This window comes from Nicotiana attenuata, unplaced genomic scaffold, assembly GCF_001879085.1.
Source record: "Nicotiana attenuata strain UT unplaced genomic scaffold, NIATTr2, whole genome shotgun sequence".
Lineage (NCBI taxonomy): Eukaryota > Viridiplantae > Streptophyta > Magnoliopsida > Solanales > Solanaceae > Nicotiana > Nicotiana attenuata.
Window position 1 is genome coordinate 64,135 of NW_017670370.1, and position 11,977 is coordinate 76,111.

Consider the following 11,977-nt stretch of genomic DNA (forward strand, 5'->3'; position numbering starts at 1 on the left):
GGGTCCCCAGTAGTTGATAATTGAGTGTGGCATTCCATGCAATGAATATATCAGTCAATGACGTTGCCAAGGTAGATGTTTTTTTTTGCCTTTCAAGATATTGCGTATAAAGAGAAAGATAGCCAGTCGTCTTGGGCGGCCGAGAGTGTTATGTAAAAAGGACCAAGGAGGATCCTATACTAAAGGAGAAGGAGGAGGAGTAGGAGCTAGCTTTAGAGGCGGAATCGAAATGAAGAAATTAGTTCATGCCACGACGATCTACATGGAAGGGCAGTTTTGTTATGCATTCCACTTGAGAATGAAGAAGAAGAGAGATCTTCTTTTTAACAGGAAAATTTGGTCATGTAGATCTTCTATTTCGCCAGAATTCGTTGATTGCTCCGTACGAATTTACAATGGAAAAACTCCTGTTCGTTGTAAGATTACTGAAGGGAAGGTTGGTCATAAATTTGGAGAGTTTGCTTCTACACAGAAACGAAGACCTTCGAGAACAAATATTGGACCGGGAAGAACAAAGGGAAAAAGTAAAGTCTAAGCGCATATGGCACGAAAAGGAAATCCTATTTCGGTAAGACTTGATCTGAATCGTAGTTTAGATTCAAGTTGGTTTAGTGAAGGCGACCGCGAAAGTCACTGAATGGGTCAGTCTTTTAGTTCCCCCAGATTAGAATATCAAAGGAGGACGTTGCAGATGCCCGGGGCGGACACGACTTCTTCTAAGGCTAGAAGACCACTGGAAGACACCCAGGACTATAGCATGCCGTGAAAGAAGCACACTGGACGGGCGTGCTTCGACCGTGTCTCCGGGGCACAGTTGCATGTAGATATCATGAACGCGAGGTGCAGGATACCAGGCCGAGAAACCCGGGCAACCATTCCCCTATGTGCCAATCGCTAGCGCATCCAGGGACCCGGCGCCCATCTCAGCTGGAGAGGCCTAGCCTGATCTGAGAAGTGCTAATTCGGTTTGGATAGACTTCATTCAAGAATTCCACCGCCCCGGGAGTGCTAAGTTTCAGATCAGTGAATAAATCGAAAGGAAGGAAGAGACCTTTCTCGCTCAGCGCCTAAAGCGCACTATGCTTCGCTTCAACAAATGAGAGTTTTCGGTGGAACCGGTGAACCACGCGAGCTCTTTAGACGCGTGAGACAGAGGGCTCGTAGTACCTGCTAGCGCGGCTATGCAGTGGAAGGGAAGGAGCCTAAATCGACCCCCTTCTTTTTTTCTTTGAAAAAAGTAGTAAGGAGTAAGGAGATTAAACTCTCGGATGAGACTAAGCAGCCACCGACCGTTCCGACGCGCCCTTGACCTATTTTGATTAAGACCAAAAACCTATCTCTAAAGTGGAGCCTAGTTTAAGCTGTCAAACAAGTGATGATTGAATGAAAGAGAAACCACTAGTAGGGATATGGATGGAGTCCCGCTCAATAAATAGAGTTGTAGGATTAGTAAAACAAGAGCCTTTACATTTAAATAACAACTGCTTCTTCCTGCTGCGAGGGCGTTGAAACCAAACTGCCCCCCGCCCGATCAAGTACCAGTTGCTTCGCTGGTAGGCCTACTTAGGTTAGGCTTCCAAACCTCAGTTCTTACCAACCTCCGGTGTGTAATATACATCTTTTTAGCTAGAACTCGGTCGAATAAGAATCATTGATTCCCTCTGCTATCAATTTCTTATTCATTCATTGCGTTCGGCCGGTGCTCCTTTCTCATCTCAAACCATAACTACTCTGAACATTAGGGAAGATAAGGGAAGACCGCCTGAGAGAAGCGATCGAAGGAACTTGACTTATACGAACTGAATGATAGCGGCTTAAAACGTTGCCTATCACGAGCAGCCTCGCTCCTTGATCGGCGGGGAGGAGCATCTCAAAGTATGGGGCAAAGGATGTTGCGTTTTGACTTTATCTCTCGGGGATCCACCACAGGTTGGGTTTGAGAGCAGTGTGATGGGTGACTATCCAGCACGGCTCGAAGAGCGCTTTTAGTCTGCGCTGGTGAATGGAAGCCCCCCTATCAAGCAAGAAGGAAGCGGCTCTTCCCACGGAGGAGTCACCATTGACTCTATTTATTATTATGGTAAATCAGTGTATCAAGATGTCAATCTGAGATCTTACTTCGGTTCGATACATCCACCTACGAGACTCACCTTTGGCTTTCATCTCGGTAGGTGTATTATTATACATTTTTCCAAAAGAACATTCATTCATTTCTTTCTTCCTCATCGACCACGACGACTGAAATGACGCAAAAAATCCAGACCAGTAAAGGAGGAAGGCCGGTGGGGGGCATTTGGGAAAGTCGGGCCGATCGGGTGTCTTCATTCAAGCGATGGTACAGAAGAAGAACGAAACGAAGTGAGAGGCCGGGGGGCATGGAAAAGAGTCGAGTCGATTAGGCTCGACGATCGGGAGAAGCAAAACGAAATCAGGATTTGGCCGAAAAAGAAGGAAGGCTATGGATACCATGACCGATCACCATCGATAAAGAAGAATCTTTCTAAATCACTTCGTGTCAGCGGGGCCTTCAAGTCCGAAATACGCCGGGTTTGAAAATGACATAGCGTTCCTGATAGAAAATGACGACTCTTTTAGAAAAACAAACTTATTCGAGTTCTTTTTCCTAATAAAGTCCCGCTCCGACCGCCCGACGAGTCATCTACTTATAAGGACCCTCCCTACAGTCCACCCTTCCTTGAATTATTCGGTCATGCAATACTTATTGAATACAAAGAACAAAATGCATTTCGACCCCGTCGTAGTTCTCAATCATTTCGTGGCACCGGCGTGGCTGAACCATCTACAATTGGGGGAGCTAATGCACAAGGAAGAAGCTTAGATAAAAGAATACGTTCTTGCATCGCTTTTTTTGTAGAAAGCTCGACCAGCGAGAAAAAGTGTTTTGTCGAAGCCAAAAAGAGGGTGACCCACTTTATTCGCCAAGCGAATGATCTTCGCTTTGCAGGAACAACAAAAACCACCATTTCGCTCTTTCCTTTCTTCGGTGCTACCTTTTTTTTTCCAAGGGATGGGGTTGGGGTGTATAATAACCTTTTTTTTAGGATGCCCGGGAACAACTCCTAGGTCAACTAAGGATAAAATGTTGGAACCTCATGGGTAAGGATAAGATAATGGAATTGATAGTGAAATTCATAGACCTAAATAGGATAGGAGAATTGATAAGGGGAATAGAGATGATGATAGAGATCATACTGAGAAACATAAGAATTCCGTACGGGTACAACTATTATTTGAACGAAGTGAAAAAAATGCGATCTTTGTTGTATAATAGAACAAACACTAATACCTTAATTGAGTCGGTCAAGATCAAATATGTTTATCAAAGTGCTTCTCCGATTGCTCAAGACATCTCTTTTCAACCGAGGAACAAAACAAGATCATTTCGTTCCATTTTTAGTAAAATAGTGAAGGATATTCCATTAGTAATGAAAAAAGGGGTGGAGGGGATCCGTATATGTTGTTCAGGTCGATTAGAAGGTGCAGAAATAGATAGAACTGAATGCGGAAAGTATGGAAAAACATCTCGTAATGTATTTAACCAAAAAATAGATTATGCTCCTGCAGAAGTATCTACTCGTTATGGAATCTCAGGTGTCAAAGTGTGGATTTCATATAGTAAAAAAAAGGGACGTGCTATATTCAAAACGTACAAAATATAGTAAATATGGTAAAGGCAGATATAGTAGGGGTTGAAAACCAGACGGTACACAACTTGGTTTTGGAAGATATGGCACTAAAAGTTGTAGAGTTGGTCGTCTTTCATATCGAGCCATTGAAGCCGCACGTCGTGCTATAATCGGACACTTCCATCGTGCTATGAGTGGACAATTTCGAAGAAATGGCAAGATATAGTTAAGAGTTCTCGCAGATATCCCTATTACCGGGAAACCTACAGAAGTAAGAATGGGAAGAGGAAAGGGAAATCCTACGGGTTGGATTGCTCGTGTGTCTAGGGGACAAATCCTATTTGAAATGGATGGTGTGAGTTTGTCAAATGCTCGACAAGCCGCTACATTAGCGGCTGTCACACCTCCGTTTTACCCGAGGGGTTATAAGGGAGTTTTTCCAATTAAAGTGACAATAATCGAAATGGGATTATTTATTCAAATTCAGAGTCACCACTTGGGATAATTTATGGTGTCCTAAGTCACCGGTTTAAAATCCCGAATCGAGGAAGTTTGACTCTATTTTACAGTCCGCGAAACACAGAAATCCGGGTAAGGAATTCTGTTAACCCGGGAGAAGGTGTTAGGCATTCCCGGGTTCCGTGGTCTTAGCACGGTCGCTTTAATCATACCTGGCTCAATTAAATTGTCTAATTACTTGTTATTTAAACCTATGTGCATCTACCCCCTTAACTGCTTTTATTTGCTTAATTTACTCTTAATTATAGAGTTATTTTAAATGAGTCACGCGTACGTGTACTCATTTTGTTTGGCGCATCAAGAATTATGTCACGCGAACGTGTCCACGATTAATCACGCTTTATTAATATTAAGAAAGTTTGGCCGAAGTTGCGCGAACGCATACCTCGATTTATTTTGAGAATCATAATTATGTCACGCGAACGCGTACACAATCACGATGATTTGATTAATTAAAAGTGCGCCCGAAGTATCCTAATGCATTCAAGAATTAATTAATTTTCCTAAAATTGCTTGGGATTTCATGTACAAGCCATAGATTATGGACTTTAAACTTGGGGGAAATTATATCAAATGCTTCGAAAAGTTGCCATGCCCCATTGATTGTTGTTATTGGGCTTACGGTGGATCAATCTACTCATAAACATCAGAAACTAAATTTTGATTGTCTAATTAACCTAAACACCTATTAAGAGAAACGATCTGAAAAAGGACAAACTAAAGAGAAGGAATCAAAATGCCAAACTCAACCGGAAGTAAAAGCTCACAAATATCATATGAATCTGTTCAAACACAAACGCCATTTTCAATGTTTCCATATTTTACAGTTGCACTTAGTGCAACAAAGCTCTTTCTCATCACATACTACTGTCAAAACTTCTTATCCAGACATGAGCTTGTAATTGCATTTTTAATCAGATTCATATTTAACTATCATGACATAAATCAGTAATAAAAGTCAATGAAACATTAACAAAGAAAATGCTAATCAGTGCCAATAATTTTCATTCATTAACTCTAAAAAAGTAATTACAGATTACTTAACATACCTAAGATGAAGAAAGCAGCAACAGTAATCAAATAAATGCTGAAAAGAAGATGAAGCTCAAACTCGAGGATTCAAGTCGTTAAACAATTTCTTTGTATCTGAGCACGTCTTAGACCAGGAAACGTCGTGGACAAGAACTCGACGGAAATAGAACCTCGAATCGGTACCCAAATGACTTGCCGGAAAACTCAAATGATTAAGCTGGTACAAGCTCGATTCAACAATGGCAACGAAAAACCCCGCTGGATTTTTCAAAAGAAGACAGAAGATGAAGGAGATGAAGACAAGATCTGAAGGTTTCAAAAGAGACGCCGGATCTGAAGGTTTTGCCACTGTTAGTCCCCATTTCAGGCGAGACTTATCATTTCCGGCGTGATTCCATTATCCTATCTACAAATCTGTGAGAACAAGATAAGGAAGGGAGTGAGAGGAAGAGAGGTCATGGGTGGACGACCAGAGGGAAAGGGTGGGGGGGTTCCGCGGCGTTCATGGCTGTCACCGACGTCTATGGCTGTTGCCGGCGTCCATGGCTGTTTAGAAACGGTTGAAGATGCTTCGGGGAGGAGATGACCGCTGGTGTTTGTGAAAGGGAATTATGTTGAAGAAGAAGAAGGAGCTATGGTGTGCAAGGGTGGTGTGTTCGGCGGCGATGGGTGGCTTGGAGGGCAGCGGCCCTGGTTTTGGTCTTTATGGAGGAAGAAGAAGGGTTCCGACCTCGGCGTGGCGGCAGTGATGGCGGGTTGAGGCGGCGGCTGTTCTGGGGTGGTGGGGTTAGGTCTCTTTTAGGGTTTTTTTTTTGTCAGTTGTTTTTTTTTTAATCAAGAAGAAGAAGCTTAGGGTTGATGATTATGAGATGAAGCAGCAGGAATGGATGGGGTCTTTTTTTGATTAGGGTTTTTTTTTGTTTTGTTTTAAGAAGAAGAGTCTAGAAGGGTCTCTAGGTTAGCTTAGTGGGTATTGGGTATTGGGCTTGAATTTGTGGGCTAAGGGTCCGAAAATTGGGCCTAAAAAATGGGTTGTTAGAGCCCAAACTTTATTCTTTCTCCTTGAATAAGACTAAAAATACTACCCCATTTAATAATTAATCCTACTTAAGTAAAAAAACTATTAAAATAAAATTAGCCGTTAAAACGAACCTATTTTTGGTATTTTTCAAATATCATACTAAAAGATAAAAATGGAATTAGATTAAAATCATTGCAAAATTAAAATAATATTCATACCAAACTACTAATATTCCTGAAAACAAAGTGGAACTATTTTTGTATTTTTGACTTTTATGAAAGATAAATAAACTAAAAGTAACTAGATAAAATATAAATTAGCTAGATAAAAGCAAATATTTTTTGTAATTTTCATTTTTGCGATAAAATAAAGTAAAAGAGTCAAAACTAGTTGAAATAACTATATTAGACCTAAACTAAATATTTAAATGCTAAAATGTGTAAAATCTTGGGGAGGGTCAAAAATTACATGTCTACAGCGGCGCATAAACTATGTTCGTCAACCAAGTTTGTTCAGTGGTCGTAAGCTTATTAATCTGACCCAAATTCTCCATTTTGGTACACGCCAAAGCGTTCCATTTCGGCGATTGAAAGAGCCATCAATCACTATGATCTCTTTCTTAGAAAAGAAATTGCGTAAATTCTTCCTTTTTTCTCCCATGCTTTCCGTTGGTCAACAACCAACTAAAGTGCTCTATACTTCTTCACTACTCGTACAGGGAAGGTGGAACAAATGAAGTCTCTTTTTTTTTGGGGGGGAGCAGAGCAGTCAAAGAATGAACCAAACCAAATGATTGTTCTAGAATGGCTATTCCTCACAATTGCTCCTTGTGATGCAGCAGAACCATGGAAATTAGGATCTCAAGACGCAGCGACAACTATAATGCAAGGAATAACAGACTTACATCACGATGTCTTTTTCTTCGTTATTCTGATTTTGGTTTTCGTATCATGGATCTTGGGTCGTGCTTTATGGCATTTCCACTATAAAAAAATCCAATCCCGCAAAGGATTGCACATGGAACTACTATCGAGATTCTTCAGACCATATTTCCTAGTATCATCCTTATGTTCATTGCTATACCATCATTTTCTCTGTTATACTCAATGGACGAGATAGTAGTAGATCCAGCCATTACAATAAAAGCTATTGGACATCAATGGTATCGGAGTGCGCCTCTTCACGAGGGTGATTAAAGTGCAACGAAATGCCATAAAGTTGAATATGGTTCGCGAAGCATCTCGCTTACCAGTAATCTCCCATTCCCGCCGTCGAGAGACTTTAATAACTATAGCATGCCAGAAACGGGGAGTTGAGGTGGTCAGACCTATACCCTGAAATGCTCCCGACATAGGAGCCTATGGTTCCATTCTTGTTGTTGCTGGAGGTACACATCCTTCTTCTCGGTGTGGAATGATATACGAGAAATAGATGCTCAGCCTGCAATGTCCGACAACGGTGCTGAAGTAGTGAATCTATCGGCACCATAGCAGTGGTATACAACTTTGGACCTAACGGTCGGCCTAGTAACCTTTCGGAATGGGGGATCCCCGTTGGCAACAACCACGGTAGTAGTTGCGGAACTACTGGGCTGGGAGAGGAAAACCTCTTGTTCCTGCTCCTCTTTCTTCGCTTCGGGGACGGAGGTCCTACGGTAGGTAACAACAGGCACAAGCAAGTTGACCGAAGGGGACCAGCGCTTTTACTCCTCCACCAAGGAGCCGTTCTTGCGAGAAGCAAGAGATGTCGTGAACGTTGGGAGGTCACAGAGAATTGACCTATTCATAGAGTGATCTTATGATCGATATAGGATATTAGACTATCTCATTCTTTATCTATTCTATTTTTGAAAGAAAAAAAAGAAGGGTGACTCAACTTCTCAGCTCGAATTGGTGGTGGGACCTGTTGGCATAATGCACGCTGGAACGTGGGAATTCGAGGTCTCATGAACTACTACTAAAACCAACTTTTTTTTTGTTTTATTTGTGGACAAACGATATCCGGTCAGGCCTATGGCTGGATCCTTTTAGATCTACGGGCCGGCCGGCCCCGGCCGTTTACATGAGCATAAGGAATCTATACTCGAGCGTTCCACTAGGTCCCTGATAGGATAGGTGAGGAATCACTCTGGATCTTCTTTTTTGGGGCTACAACTTCGCCGAGCCGACTAGCATCCCTTTCCACTGTGCATTTTTCGAACAAAGAAGACGACTATAGGATCGAATTCGCTCTACAAGAAACTACTCGTCCCATACCTTCTGCCTGTCTCATATGTGTGGAACCTGGTCTTTTTCGGTTCCAGCCTCTCCCTCGAATACATAGGGTAGGTAGGGCTGGGTGAGAAATGCTTCCCTCTTGCCAATAAACTTTCCCCGGCCTTTGACTAACCTTACTCATAAAGGGTCTTACGGTCGGGAGAACTACTTAACTAAAGAAAAATAGTGTTCTTTCCAAGAGTAGGCGTGGAGAGCTTTTTGCGGGGAAACTTGCAAGTACAGTTTGGGGGAGGCGGGCGTCGACCCTACCTTATGAGTATTTGGACTATTACAGTTCCAATGAAGAGTCACTCACTTTTGACAGTTATACGATTCCAGAAGATGATCCAGAATTGGGTCAATCATGTTTATTAGAAGTCTACAATAGAGTGGTTGTACCAGCAAAAAGTTATATACGTTTTATTGTAACATCTGCTGATGTACCTCATAGTTGGGCTGTACCTTCCTTAGGTGTCAAATGTGATGTTGTACCTGGTCGTTTAAATCAGACCTCTATTTCGGTACAACGAGAAGGAGTTTACTGTGGTTAGTGCAGTGAGATTTGTGGAACTAATCATACCTTTATGCCTATCATCGTAGAATCTATTCCTAGGAAAGATTATGGGTCTCGGGTATCCAATCAATTAACCCACAAACCGGGGAACTTAAGCGGAAATAAAAGAGGAGGGTGAGGGAAGCCACTAAATTGAGGGCTTCGCTCGCTCGCTCTAACGCTCGTTTAGTAGACAGCGAGTGGAGTGCATAAGCTCCTTTAGAGATAGGGGTGAGTACTACACGAGCTCGTAAGTCAAGTACGGAACAAGCCTTGTCTACGAAGCAGAGTGACCTCATCTTGCTTGCTTCTGGAAAAGCTTCTAGCTCTAAATAATTGGAATTCTAGTATGGCAGGAATACTGTCGACCATTACGAGCGATAGCGAAGCCAAGCCGTATAAAGGCGAGCAGCCCTTATAGCAATAGCAAACGGCCTACTTATAGCCTATCAACAGGTCAGTCAATATCAGTAGGGGTCCTCTTGCCTAACAAAGTCAGCCCAACATAGACAATGATAGGCAGACCAAAGATTTAAGCAGTCGTTGCGTGCTTGCTTTGCGCACCGGCATAGCAGCATTCGAGTCTGCTGGCTCAGATGAGTGGCTCTTGGCTTCGTAAACATATCTAGGTTGTTGCTTTTTCACTACCAATGAGTAGGCAACTTTGGATGCTTATGGAGATATGGCTTTGGTAAAGATCTGCTTAGTGTGTGCTTTCTCAGGTGCTACTTAGAATAGAGATAGTCAGACTCTAACTTGAGAATGTTATAGTGCTGTGAAATAAGGACATTCTGATCAACCCGATTGGCTCTCGTTCTGGTTTGGCAGAAAGGTGAAAAGCACTAAATCTTTTTTCCTAGTTGGTGTACTAGGGTGAGGCGAATCCCAACCCCTTCATTAGCTAGCTTAGCTTTCCCTCTTTTCAATCTATATCAGATCCTCCATCACTTCTTCGCCAATACCTTTTAGCTTTCCTTTAGCTGCTACTTTTTCCCAGTCCACGCCCAATCAGAGTAGTTAGTGTGCCTGCTCCGTCCTTCTTTGACAAAATGGATGTTGTAGGAGAGGTTGGGAAGGAGGGACTTCGCTAAAGATGGTCTGTCTGTGTGCGAGGAAGGTCTTTTTCCTTTCTCTTTCCATTGCTTGACTAGGTTTGCTTTGCAATGAAGGGAAGGCATCCGTGCAGGTAGAAAAAGGCAGAGGTCAAGCTATGGGCACATGGAGGTAAGGTATAGTAAGTTACTTCTTCGTCTTTTGCTTGTCATTGGATTGGAAGCCGCAGGCGATGCCTTCTTGCTTGTGTAGTTGGCCTTGCCTGCTTAGTGCGGAAGTGCGTAAAGTAGGCTCATATTTGGTTTATAAAGATCTTGTAGTAGCCAAAGGTATTCCGTTTGTTAGATTGAATTGAATCTTATATAACTACCGGGACTTATTAATTAAGAGACTTTATCAATTGTATAAGTGGACCTCTCAAAGGTATAAGTAGACATTAGTCTTGCTGGTTCGGGCGGTAAGGCCCTGGGTAAGCTCGGGTTAACCTGTCAGGGTGAATGCAGGTAGTGGATGTAGCTTTTCTTCTGAAGAGTCTTAGTTCGTAGCTGCCGAAGTGTAGCATTGAGGTGAGGAGCGCACTAGCTAGGTGGAGTCTCCTTTCGGAACTACTTCTTTTCCTTTCTCTCTCTGCTATCCCATCCACTGAACTGTCAGTATCGAGACAAGTTCGGAATGTTGGCTGAGCGTAGACTAGTCTGTTCAGGCAGTCACAGGCTTGCTAAAGCTAAAAACGAAACTTAGCTTCTCACTGACTACATCAGAAGCGAAATCCTCAATTTCAAATACAATGCGAGCTGGAACGGGGTTGCCTTAGCTCCTGTGATGTACATATGCTAGGAATCACACCATAGACAGAGTCGATCGAGTGAGGATAAACCTACCTACCTTGGGGAAGGTCCTGATCTTGATGTAGAAAGGAGCTCTCAAGCTGAGGCGGAGAATAAAGCTTACGATTCTGTTGGTGTTCAGTGAGCTCTAACAATCGAAGCGGCTAAAGGAGCCTGCTTTGGTGACCCTACGAGGAAGTGTTTCTCATTAAAGTCAGCTTCAAACTTCTGGTAACCACTTATTCCAAGATAGGTGGGAAATTCATTCCGGATGGAACTAAATATTTCACATTTATAGGCTTCGGCGGATGTAGATTCGGCAAAAGATTACTCTTCTTCAGGTGCAGATGAGGTTTATGGGGAAGAGGAGGCAAGGGCTGACGCTTAAGAATCGGCTAGTGGAACCACTCCTGTCCTTCTTTCGTATCTGAGGTGGGCTCTTTACACATATGATGTGGAGGTCTAGTACGGTGAAAAAGTAAGGTAGGGGCTTTTCGATTAAGCGAACCAACCCAACTAGGCCAAAATACAACTGTCCACTCCTTTTCACGGCTTTAGCAAAGCTTAGGTCCTCGGGTCCAAAATGAGCCTATCGGTCCAATCCCTATTCCCCTTTTATTATTCAATGAAAAAAGTTAGAAATTCACTTGGCCTCCTTCTTTATATCGATTTCGCAACTCTTTTTGGTTGGTATAGGCAAGGGATCATCTTTGAATGAATCCATTTTACTCTCCTCCCTACTTCCACCTTCTTTGTATTGGTTTTTGTGGGAGATCAGGTCGAAAGCAGCGAAGGGAATGTGCCCGTCTTGACCGACCAACTTTCGGAATGTCCTTGCTTTGGTCAGTTCTTCAGGGGTCAAGTCTTTTGACAACTTGCTCTAGGGTTACCTTTCTTAGTCACACATTTTCTTTTTGCTTTTTGATGGGTCTAGTCCCTTAGCCTCTCAAACAAACTTCTCCAATCGGCCTCTTTCTTCTCATTATTCTCGGGCCTAGGGTACTACGGCCTTTCTTATTCCACTTTCTCAAAATGTAGAGCAGTGAACCGAGAGTCTCTCGCTCTCTTCC

General features: G+C 42.7%; 1 pseudogene; it reads left to right on the top strand.

The window, feature by feature from the left end:
- The first annotated feature begins 6,872 nt into the window (after nt 1-6,872).
- Nucleotides 6,873-11,295, top strand: LOC109238486 (annotated as a pseudogene).
- The last annotated feature ends 682 nt before the right edge of the window (nt 11,296-11,977 follow it).